Genomic DNA, 12,442 nt, shown 5'->3' on the forward strand with positions numbered 1-12,442 from the left:
ACGAGCTTCAGGTGACATTATTTATCAGATAACAGGTTTGTTCTCCAAACTATATTCAACCAAGGAATTATCACTATTTAGTGCTGGATGAAAAATCAAGACAGTCTCCATGCATGTTGGCTTCCAAAAACCTATTATATGAGGTTTCCTCTGTGGCCGAGGTCTTTCTGAATTACATACCTCAAATGATATAACCCTTGGAGAATGCCATCAGAATCAGCTTTGGCATCCTTGTAAATTATGAAACTGATTCTGCTTTAAGAGAAATAATCTTTTGAGTGTTTCAAGAGGCACAGTTTGACCATATGCAAATAAAAGTCTCTGATATACAAAGGAAATTGAAACTGTGGAGGAATGGAAAATAGAACCTTATCCTTAAAAGGGAAACTCATCATAAAGATGGAGAAATTGAGCAGCACCAGCATATCAAGTCATTTCTAGGTCTGACCTAGCCGTTGCTCCTGCTTTATCTCTGTACATGCAACTCTAAGAGCTGCCCTGCATGAGTTAAAAAGAACTTCAGCTTGTTTGGACTCCAAGTTGTAACCATGTCTTTGAAAATATCAAAAATGACTGGTTAGGGATGGCTTAAAGTTTTAGGATGATTTGAGGACATGGTTAAGGTTCCATCTTAATGGAACCATGGTGTAACCTGTTTGGTTTATACTACACTGTAACTGGGTTCCCCAACAGGGTTGCAGTATAGACAGAGCCTTTACAATGCTGTCACATTGGGTCACGTGACAATCCTTAGATGTCTGAGCTGATTGTGGGTGCTATTTCTCTGGCACTAGGGGGTGTCTACACTTTGGGCTGGAGGGGGTGATTCTCAGCTCAAGGAAACATACCTGTGCTACCTCAGCTAAAAATAGCTTGTAGCTGTGTGGCATGAGCAGCAGGGAGAGCTAGCTGCCCCGAGTACAATCCCATCTATGACTGTAGGCACATGCTTGGGGTGGCTAGCCCCTCCTGGTCCTCATGCTGCCATGGCTACACTCTTATTTTTAGCACACTAGCTCAATTAGAGCTCGCACAGGTGTGTCTCCTCGAGCTGGAAATCATACCCCAGCTTGAAGTGTAGACATTCTAATTCTAGGTGTATAATTCTTGTAAAAGTTGGTGACACAGGTTAACTGTATTGTTATGGCAGGTGTCACGAGGCGGTGCTGTTACGTACAGTCTTCCGAGTTCTTTTTCTTAGCGTGAGAGCAAATGTTCAGTCTTGGGAAGACATGCTGTGTTGTTAGATTTTGTTATGCAAGGTTCTGTGTAGTGGTAGTGGTTTATTGCATGGGAACTGTGCAAGCAGCTGAAGTTTGTTCTCTGCCGTGGTTTCTGATTAGAGTCAATTCCTGAGACACAGTTGCTGTATGGCAGTGTCTCTCCACTTTTCCAGGCTACTGTACCCCTTTCAGGACTCTTTGCCCTGGTCTACGCTATGGGGTTAGTTTAAATTTAGCCACGTTAGGTCGATTTTAAAATGGATGCGTCCACACAACCAACCCCATTCCATCGACTTAAAGGGCTCTTAATATCCACTTCTGTACTCCTCCCCGGTGAGGGGAGAGGCATTAAAATCGACCTTGCTGGGTCAAATTGTGGGGTAACGCGGATGCAAATCGGTAGTATTGGCCTCTGGGAGCTATCCCAGAGTGCTCCATTGTGACTGCTCTGGACAGCACTTTGAACTCTGATGCACTAGCCAGGTACACAGAAAAAGCTTTTCTATGTTCCTTTTGAATTTCATTTCCTGTTTGGTCAGTGTGGCGAGCTCAGCATCACAGGTGACCATGCAGTCCCCCCAGAATCGCAAACGAGCTCCAGCATGGACCGAAAGGGAAACACTGGATCTGATTGCTGTATGGGGAGAAGCATCTGTGCAGGCAGAACTCCAAGCAAAAAGAAGAAATGTCAATATATTTGGCAAAATCTCACAGGGCATGATGGAGAGAGGCTACAAGAGGGACACACAGCAGTGCTGCTTGAAAGTTAAAGAGCTCAGGCAAACCTACAAAAGACAAAGGAGGCAAACGGGTGATCCGGGTCAGAGCCCCATACATGCCACTTCTATGATCAGTTGCATGGCATTCTAGGGGGGACCCTACCACTACCCCACCACTGTCTGTGGACACCTGCCAGGGGAGAGTCTTACGCAACAGGGAGGAGGATTTTGTGGATGAGGAGGAGGAGAATGCGCAGCAGGCAAGTGGTGAATCTGTTCTCCCAGGCAGCCAGAACCTTTTCATCACCCTGGACCCAATACCCTCTGAAGGCTGGATCCCCGACCCTGAAGCTGGAGAAGGCAGCTCTGGTGAGTGCACATTTGTAACTACAGTACAGGGTTTAAAAGCAATAGTGTTTAATGTTAATGATTTGCCCTGAAGAATTGGGATGCATTTGAGGCCAGTATAGCTACTGGAAAAGTCTGTTCACATGTCTGGGGATGGAGCGGGAATCCTCCAGGGACGTCTCCATGAAGCTCTCCTGGAGGTACTCTGAAAGCCTTTGCAGAAGGTTCCTGGGGAGGGCTGCGTTATTTCGTCCTTCACGGTAGGACACTTTACCACGGCAAGCCAATAGCAACTATTCTGGAATCATTGCAGCACAAAGCATGGCAGCGAATGGTCCTCGGTTTTGGTCACATTCAAGCAACATTCGGTCTATATCTTTCTGTATTAGCCTCAGGAGAGTGATATTATTCATGGTCACCAGGTTGAAATAGGGGAATTTTTGTAAGGCAAGAGTAAAAAGACCCCGTTCATGCTGGGCTGTTTGCGCTTAGCTAAAATAGGATCATCCTGGAGAATAGCCATGCGGTGGGGTGGGGGGAGGTGTGTGCTGCACATCCACCCGAAAACTGAAGCCCCTCCTTTTAAATGTGAAACCCAACCCACTGCTCGCTATGGGAAAGGATAGCGCTGCATTTTGAAACCACTCCCACATGTTATGCATAAGAAGCCAACCCCGCGTACCCTGTGCCTTACCATGGCTGCCCTGGAAACCGAATTCTGTTGCCCAGCAATGTGTGATGTATACTGGCAGGTGCTCAATATAAAAGGTAAAATGTGACCTTGTACCTAAAGCACATGTGCTGTCTGCTGTGAATTGCTTGATTCACTGTAAAAGAGTATCCCTTTTGTTCTCAAAAATATATCATCTTAAATTTTACTCTCCCTTTTTATCTCCCCTACAGGTGCAAATGTTTCTACGCTCCCCATATCATCTCCGTCCCTGAGGTTATCGCAGATTAGAAGGCAAAAAGAATGCACTCGCTGGAGTCCGTGCAGGAAAAGGAGAGGGAGATGCACCAGGACATAATGGGGCTTCTTGAGCAGCAAACAGAGATGTGGCAGACTCTGGTGGACCTGCAGGTCCAAGAATTCCATGCTCTCCTCTCTTTGCAGCCCATAGCCAACTCAATGTTGGGACCTTCCTACTTGAACCTCCCCCCCCCCCCCCGCCCCAACATTCTACATGACATCAGGGGCTGCTGCACTACCCTTGCCTCTCCACCTAAGAGGACATTAAAAACAATCACAGCTGTACATACACTGACCTGTGAAAGCCATGGTTGGTGTACGTGCACCTGAAGTGGGAATGGCTGTTCTTTCCCTTCATTTATTAAGTTTTGCTAAGTTCTAAATGTTTTTTTTTTATTTGCCTGGTTCATGTTACAGAATAAAACTCTGCTTTTTGGAACATAATTCATCTTTATTAGTTTGCAACATATGTTGACTGGTGCTGATCATGTCTGACAACCATCAATTTTCTGTTACTTCATTTTGTCAGAGCACCCATAACATTCTCAGATATTAATAGGTGCACTGAAAATGTTATATTCCTATACACACAGTACTCGCTACAAGATTCATGCTGGGCTGAAAAAGAGCAAGGCCAGATAGAGCACACACACTACTCTGGCTTACTATTAAAATGGTCTTTCAAAGCCTCCCTGAGATGTGTAGCTCTGTGCTGAGTTCTTCTTATAGTCCTTGTATCTGGCTCTTCAAATTCAGCAGACAGCTGCTCCACCTCTGCCTTCCACTTCAGTGGAAACTTTTCCCCATTTGCTTCACAGATATTATGCAGGACACAGCAGGCAGTGATAACCCTTGGGATTTTTTTTTTTCACTGAGGTTCAATCTCCTAAATAGACAATGCCAGGGACCCATAAATGACTAAAGGTACATTAAACTGTCATTCTGCACCTACTGAGCCTGTAGTCAAAGTGCTCCTTGGTGCTGTCAAGGTGGCTGGTGTAGAGCTATGGGAGCGAAGGGGAGGCTGGGTCTCCCAGGATCACTATTGGCATTTCAACATTCCCAGTGGTAATCCGCTGGTTGGGAAAGACAGTCCCGGCTTGCGGCTTTCTGAACAAGCCTGTGTTCAAACCATCCACTGTGTCCTGCACATTGCCCAAAGTCACAGTCCTGCATAGCAGGAGATGATTCATGGCCCTGCACACTTGTATCACAACCACCCCTGCGGTAGATTTCCTAACGCAAACTTGCTTCCTGACTGACTGGTAGCATTCTGATGTTGCAAGTTTCCACCATGCAGTCACCATTCGCCTCTCAACTGTCAGCACGGCTCTCATTTTGGTGTCCCTGTGCTGGAGGGCTGGAGCTAGTTTGGCACACAGATCCAGGAACATGGCCTTGTGTGTCCGAAAGTTCAGCAGCCACTGCTCATCATCCGAGACCTGCTTGACAATGCAATCCCAACCGTCAGTGCTTGTTTCTCAGGCCCAGAACCGGTGCTCCACCATCTGCAGCTGCTCCGTGAATGCCGCCAACCACCTTGAATTGTTTCTTTCTATGTCCCAAAGCAATTTAGCCTCCAAGGAATCATCATGTTCTCTGTGGCTCCTCTTGTGGATCTTCAAATATTGCAGGATGGGGTGTCTGTGCTTGCAACGCTCATGACAATAGTGCTGAGCTGTGCAGGGTCCAGGCTTTTGTCAGAGACGGTGGACAGTGAGGAGGGATGTGCGGGTTTGTGGGGATTTTGAAAAGAGGTGCAAAATATAATGGGATGCAGATGAAATTATGGGATGGAGACCATTGCATTATGGGAAATTGAACCGATGCTCCCAGTGACCCCTGCAACTCATTTTGGCCCCATGAAGTATTGAAAAAACTTCCCAAAACACCCTGCGCTGGATGGTGGTGAGTTGCACAGTGGGATAGCTACCCATGGTGCACTGCACTCTGCATTGATACAAGCGCTCCTGGTGAGGACGTGCACTGTTCACACAGGGAGCATCATGTGCACATGTATAAGTGATGTAATAACTGTGGCGGCTGTATGCTGACATAACTTAAGTCAACATAGTTTTGTAGGGTAGACATGGTCTTTATCTAAAAACCTTATATAATGACAGAAGTTTTGGAACTTAGTTAGGGAATGAAACTGCGCATCCCACCAGTTACAATTGTTGACCTGAATTTATAGGGCTAGTTTATTATGGCTCGCCAATGATCTGACCAGAAGTTACTTAGGTTCTTGTCCCAAATTCAGGATACAGAATTAGAGAACATAGGGAGTTTAATGTCTTGTAGGGACCCTTGGGATGTGTGGCAAGGATGCTCACACTTAGGACAAAACCAAAATTTCAAGATCTTTATTAAAATAAATGAGAAAGTAATCAAAGCTATAAACCACTGAGCCATAAAGAAGTAATACAGTTCTATAGTCCTTGGTGATAACATCCCTTTTCTAAAAGGCTACTTAAACTAGCATACTCACACCCTTCCTTGGAGACCTGGTAGTGGGAGACAGAGGGCCAGCCTCATCTCTGGCATGCCCAATGAATTCGATGGTCCAGGCTCCTCAATCCCCAGCTGGTAGAGATCAGGTTTGAGTGTTGAGTAGCTAAGCTATACTGCAAAAACTGAGCTGATAGCTTAACAGAAGATAACGAAGAGGAAAAGCGACCACCCAGCATGGATCTTATAGGGTCCTGGCACTGCCCTGAATATTCATATCAATGCCCAACCTTCTATGCCCAAATCTTATTTCCTCACTCCGATAAATCTTTGGGTACACTTACTATATAGGGTAGCATATTCTGACATATTCATACCATATCCATACATATTACTATCGATTATCTCATCCTTGAAACTGTTACCTTTGGCCTAGATCATTACTTCCATGTTCTGTGGTATACCTTTATGTTCCACAATTTTGATAACTACATTCAGTTCTCTGTTCAGTTCTCCATTCAGTTCCCCAAAATAAAAGCGCAACCAGTAGGCCATTTATCTATGCCAAAAGGTACAAACACTTATGCTAACTTGCTCTAGCTAATCATACAGGATACAGGCCTGTAGATTCCTTGCATTACAGCCAAGTAATGTACACTGGAATTATTCAGTACAAAACATAAATCAAGAAAATAATACAATCAATCAAACCAATAAAGAAAATCGAGTATATAATATAGCAAGCTTGCAGGCTAGCCCCATGGGCTACACAGTGAAGAAGAGGCATAGAGCCAGCTCTTTACATCCCGGGTGTCTGTTTCTGTATTCTGTACAGTACTGTACTAATTTCTGATAATCTTGGATTAAATAATTCCAATTGAGCCTGTTATTGAACAATCTCGAATCGTCATTAACTTCAGACACGCAACAGGCTGAGATCCCTGGAAGATATAAATCAAATTACTCTTAGAATAGGCCCGTATTCTGCATTAGGGATTTTTCCCTTCACTTGGAGGCTGATGAGCAAGGCCCTGGACATCATCTGCTGGTCAGCTGAGAGGTGGCACTGGTTCTGAACGGGACACCAGTGTTTGAAGAAGGGACCTTTATGAGCCATGGGTTGTAAATGATACCTGCGGTTGCTGTGAGAAGTCCTTGTCATTATGTGGGAATGCACCTTCCCTAAGTCTCTGGCAATTCAAGAGGTCCTGTCTTAGGAGCAGTAATTGGCAGCATTACTTAGATGTTAATGATTACATTTGTATTACAGTAATGCCTAGAGGCCTTAATCTGTACTGAAGCCACTTTGTTTCAGTTTTCACCAAGAAGGTTGGTGGCGATTGGACATCTAAAATAGTGAATGCTAGTGAAAATGAGGTAGGATCAGAGTTTAAAATAGGGAAAGAACAAGTCAAAAATTACTTAGCAAGTTAGATGTCTTCAAATCACCAAGTCCTGATGACATGCATCCTAGAATAGTCGAGGAGCTGACTGAGGAGATATCTGAGCCATTAGCGATTATCTTTGAAAAGTCATGGAAGACTGGAGACATTCCAGAAGACTGGAAAAGGGCAAATATAGTGCCAATCTATAAAAAGGGAAATAAGGACAACCTGGGGAATTACAGACCAGTCAGCTTAACTTCTGTACCCGGAAAGATAATGGAGCAAATAATTAAGCAATCAACTTGCAAACACCTAGAAGATAATAAGCTTTCTTTGACAGGGTAACAAGCCTTGTGGATGGGGGGAAGCGGTAGATGTGGTATATCTTGACTTTAGTAAGGCTTTTGATATTGTCTCACATTACCTTCTCATAAACAAACTAGGGAAAGACAACCTACATGGACTTACTATAAGGTGGGTGCATAACTGGTTGGAAAATCGTTCCCAGAGAGTAGTTATCAGTGGGAAGGGCATAACGAGTGGGGTCCCGCAGGGATCTGTTCTGGGTCCAGTTCTGTTCAATATCTTCATCAATGATTTAGATAATGGCATAGAGAGTACACTTATAAAGTTTGCGAACAATACCAAGATGGGAGGGGTTGCAAGTGCTTTGGAAGATAAGATTAAAATTCAAAATGATCTGGACAAACTGGAGAAATGGTCTGAAGTAAATAGGGTAAAATTCAATAAGGACAAATGCAAAGTACTCCACTTAGGAAGGAACAATCAGTTGCACACATACAAAATGGGAAATTACTGCCTAGGAAGGAGTATTCGGAAAGGGATCTGGGGTCATAGTGGATCACAAGCTAAATATGAGTCAACGGTGTAACGCTGTTGCAAAAAAAGCAATCATTCTGGGATGTTTTAGCAGGAGTATTGTAAGCAAGACATGAAAAGTAATTCTTCCGCTCTACTCCAAGCTGATTAGGCCTCAACTGGAGTATTGTGTCCAGTTCTGGGTGCCACATTTCAGGAAAGATGTGGACAAATTGGAGAAAGTCCAGAGAAGAACAAAAAAAAATGATTAAAGGTCTAGAAAACATGACCTATGAGGGAAGATTGAAAAAAATGGGGTTGTTTAGTCTGAAGAAGAGAAGACTGAGAGGGGACATGAAACAGTTTTCAAGTACATAAAAGGTTGTTACAAGGAGGAGGGAGAAAAATTGTTCTTCTTTACCTCTGAGGATAGGACAAGAAGCAATGGGCTTAAATTGCAGCAAGGGCGGTTTAGGTTGGACATTAGGAAAAACTCCCTAACTGTCAGAGTGGTTAAGCACTGGAATAAATTGCCTAGGCAATGGTGGAATCTCCATCACTGGGGATTTTTAAGAGCAGGCTGGACAAACACCTGTCAGGGATGGTCTAGATAATACTTAGTCCTGTTTTAAGTGCAGGGGATTGGACTAGATGACCTCTCGAGGTCCCTTCCAGTTCTATGATTCTATGATTGTGCAGGACATTGGATACATAGAATACATACACCAGATGCCTGATAGGAGCTTCTCCTTTCTCTTTGCATGATGGAGGAACAAGTTCTCACTTCCTGAATTGAAAGAAGCTGGTACCCACTTCTCCCCTCTTCTTTTGGGGACAAAGGAGAGACCTGGGGAGTGCTTGATGGGGCCAAGGGCTTCAGGATTCCTCTGGGTTGTTTGAAGGGCTGAATAGCAACTGATTTCTGCAACTCCCAGAATTTGAATATTATTTGAATAGGTTATTCATCAGGGCCTAATGTGTAGGTTTGATAATTAGCATGGTGGTGACATGATCATTGGATGGGAATGCATATGCTTGCTCATGGGCTGAGGAATTTTCCAAGACTTGGGTTGGACAAAGGTGGGCTCTTCCCCTGCTGGATAGAGAAAATACCATGCACGTTTATGGTGCTGGGTGCTCAATAACACAGATCAGAAATGACTGACAAAGAGGGTGAGAAACCCGAAGACATCTCCCCCACTCAAAGAAAAGGGGAGGGAATTTTGCCGTTTCCTTTCTCACGGCATTTTAGCCTCTCCAGACTGTTGCTGCTAAGAGATTGATCTTTTGTGGAGCTATGAAGGTGTGGGATTTTATAGGCTCTGTGGAAAGACATGGTCCAAAGCTCAGAGGCAGGTGAAGACTGTGTTTGCAAATGTCAATACCACATGCAAATCATTTGCAAACTGGCCTTGCAAATTTGTTACTGTTTATTCTAAGGCTTTATAAAATGTGAGTGGGTTTGGCGTGTGTTTTCCAGGGATCAAAGGGTAGACCAAGCAGATAGAGTTGCTGAGTCACCATCTGGGCTTTTGGGCTTTGCATATTGCACAGGCCTTCAACATCACAATGGCTTGTTTGCCCGGATGTGCTGAGGAGCAATTTGTGGGCTTTGCACTATTTTATTTTTCTTTCCCTGCTACAGCTATGAATTAAATATATCTAAAAGCTAAAAAACTCTACGTACTAGGAATTGGGTGGCTTAGGTAATATGGAGCCTTTTGCCTTTAGTCTCTTTGAATTTGGTCCAGGTCAGTAGTGTCTTGTAAATTGCAACCATCTGGATTTTGTTGAGTGGTCTGTGTGAAATGAACTTGGTGGATCTCAGCCTGTTTCCTCTGCTTCATTAAAAAAAAAAAAAAAATTGGTCCCTTCACTGGAAAGCTCAGCAGAGAAGCCAAATATCTACTTAGATTGTAAGCTTTAGGGGGCATGGATCATCTTTTTATTCGGTGTTTGTACAGCCCTTAGCACAATGGGGTTCTCATCCATGACTGTGGCTTCTCAGCTCTACCACAATACAAATCAATAATGATAATAATAATAAAGATGAATTGAGCCACACACTCTGAGCTCCATCCTCCTAGAGGTTCCCCTTTCACTCCTAGAGGTGGCCCTTTCAGACCAGGGTTGAGGTCCACTGGTGGAATAGGTTTTAGACCAATGTTTTATTGTTTGTTTAGGCGAGGTTTTTGTCTAAGATATCCCAGTGGGGTTTGCAGTGGATACTTAACTAAGGGAAGCTGAACTAAGGAAATTCCCAGCCCACCCACACATGACACGTAACTATGGCTTTTACCCAGAAATATTCAAATGTGGCCTCCATTTTGTGTGTGTGTGTGTGTGTGAACACTTCGACACTCATTTTTGAGCACTGTCACCTGTGTGCACAGGTGATGGTATTTAAAAAAACATATGGTAGCATGTGCAAAGTAGCACAAATGGAAACCAGGTTGAAGCTCCTCTGAAAACTTGATCCAAAATATTAGCATGCTCACTATACTGGTGGAGAACTTTACCCCTGCCTGGAGATTGCTCTTCAGTTTTACTGGCTCACTAAACATCTGTACAGAATTGAGCAGTTCTTGGCTCTGGTTCCCCAGGTGAACATCATCTAGAAGAGGAAAATTACTGGGAGAAAGCAATAGGAAAGTGCATCATGCTTTAGGTGGCATTGATGGCAAATAATATCCTCTCATGTCCATACAGAGAGTCTTTAATTAAAAGGAGTAATTAGAGCTTATACTAACACAAATTCATTAATTCCTATAGCACCCCACCTATGTAACGGAATAGGGGAGTATTAGTGCTCCCATTGTACAGGTGGGAAACTGAGACAGAAAGGCCTGATTTACAACTGCTAAGCACCTGCAGCAGCCACTGCCTTCAATGAAATTGAAAGAGGACAAGTTAAAAACTGATCAAAGGGAATTCCTTTTCACATAACACATTGTTAGACTGTGGAACTCATTGCCACAGGATGTTGTTTAGGCCAACAACTTGGTAAACTTCAAAGATGGATTAGACATTTGTATGGACAACACGAATATCCAGAGTTGTAATAATTAAGGATAAAATAAGAGTGTTGGAAAGGAGTTAGAGATTGGGGTAGACCCTTTTGCAGGGAAGATTCTCCCACATTTGCCTGTTGTGGGATTTGTGTACCTTCCTCTGAAGCTTCTAATGCGGGCCAGCATTGTGATACACAATACAGGACTTTCATGAGCCATAGGTCTGATCCATTCTGGCAATTCCTGTGTTCCCATGACTTGTTTGGCATTGTGTATGCTCAGCATCCCTGAAAATCTTGCTCAAAGCTACCCAGAGGTGGCCGTATCAGGAATAGAACCCAGGAATTCCTCGTTCCCAGTCTGGTGGTGTAACTGCTAGTCAATGCTGCCTCTGATGGCACTAACAATCCCATGACACTTTCAATAAGAGAGTTTTCTGACAACTTTTCTTTGGTTTTCTGACAAAATGCTGCCTCCAAAGTTGTCCTAAATATTCCCTGTCGATTTAACTGGATCATCACAAATGTTATGCAGTGTCCCTGGAGCTGGTAACTCACAAGCTGCATCCCACCCCAAAGGAGGTTTCTATTTCAGTAATGAGCAAAGAGAGCCTCTGGTATATGAGTGTAGAAACACGTTGGAGTCCAATTCTTTTGTGTGAAAGGTGCTGAATAAACATGAAGTAATTGCTGTACCATGGTTACACTAGGAAGAAAATTGTGTCTTATGCCTGGCTGATGACAGTCTTGTGTCAAGTCAGGTCATTGCAATTGTTTATTTCTACAGGGGTTGACGGTGCTGAGGGCTGGAGCTTTGTTGACCTATAAGGTTGCAAAATTTAAATAATAATACCTAGCATGTCTCATCTGTAGATCTCAGAGCATTTTACCCTGATTTCCAGATGGGGTAACTGAGGCACAGAAAGATGAACGGAGATGCCTAATGGCCAGTGGCAGAGGTAAGAAAGAACACAGGTCTCCTGAGTCCCAGTCCAGCGCACAGCCACACTGCTTCTCATCAGTGAATGAATTGCGATTGTTTTACAGCTGAATGAAAATTATTATTCACCATTGATAAGACAATTGGACGTCATATGCAAATTCCTGCTCTCTAATGGCCTCATCAAAGCTTTTTTCTGAACCTCAGCCTTCTCTACTCTTTAAAATGACAGTGTAATTTTTTTTTTATTTTGATGCTCAAGAGCTTTATCATCCAGAGATTTCTGATAAAGGACGTTCAGAGCCATGTTTTCCTGGAGGCCTCAAATGGCTTTCTGAATTGGAGGGGTCAAAGCTGTGCGAGCCAGCACCTTGTATTTTCGCCCACACAGTAGTAGGTAGGTGTCAGTCTGCCAGATTTGCATAGCAAAACATAATTTGCCAATGCAAACATGGGCTTTTTGTATGTACACAAAATCGTGGGCCCAGATTTAGAGGTTTCTGTTGAAAATATTGCTACTGGGACGTATGTAGCAAAATGTATTAGGTCAGTTCCTGTCCTCCACTGCAGCCACTTTGCA

Source organism: Lepidochelys kempii, chromosome 10 (assembly GCF_965140285.1).
Source record: "Lepidochelys kempii isolate rLepKem1 chromosome 10, rLepKem1.hap1, whole genome shotgun sequence".
Classification (NCBI taxonomy): Eukaryota; Metazoa; Chordata; order Testudines; family Cheloniidae; genus Lepidochelys; species Lepidochelys kempii.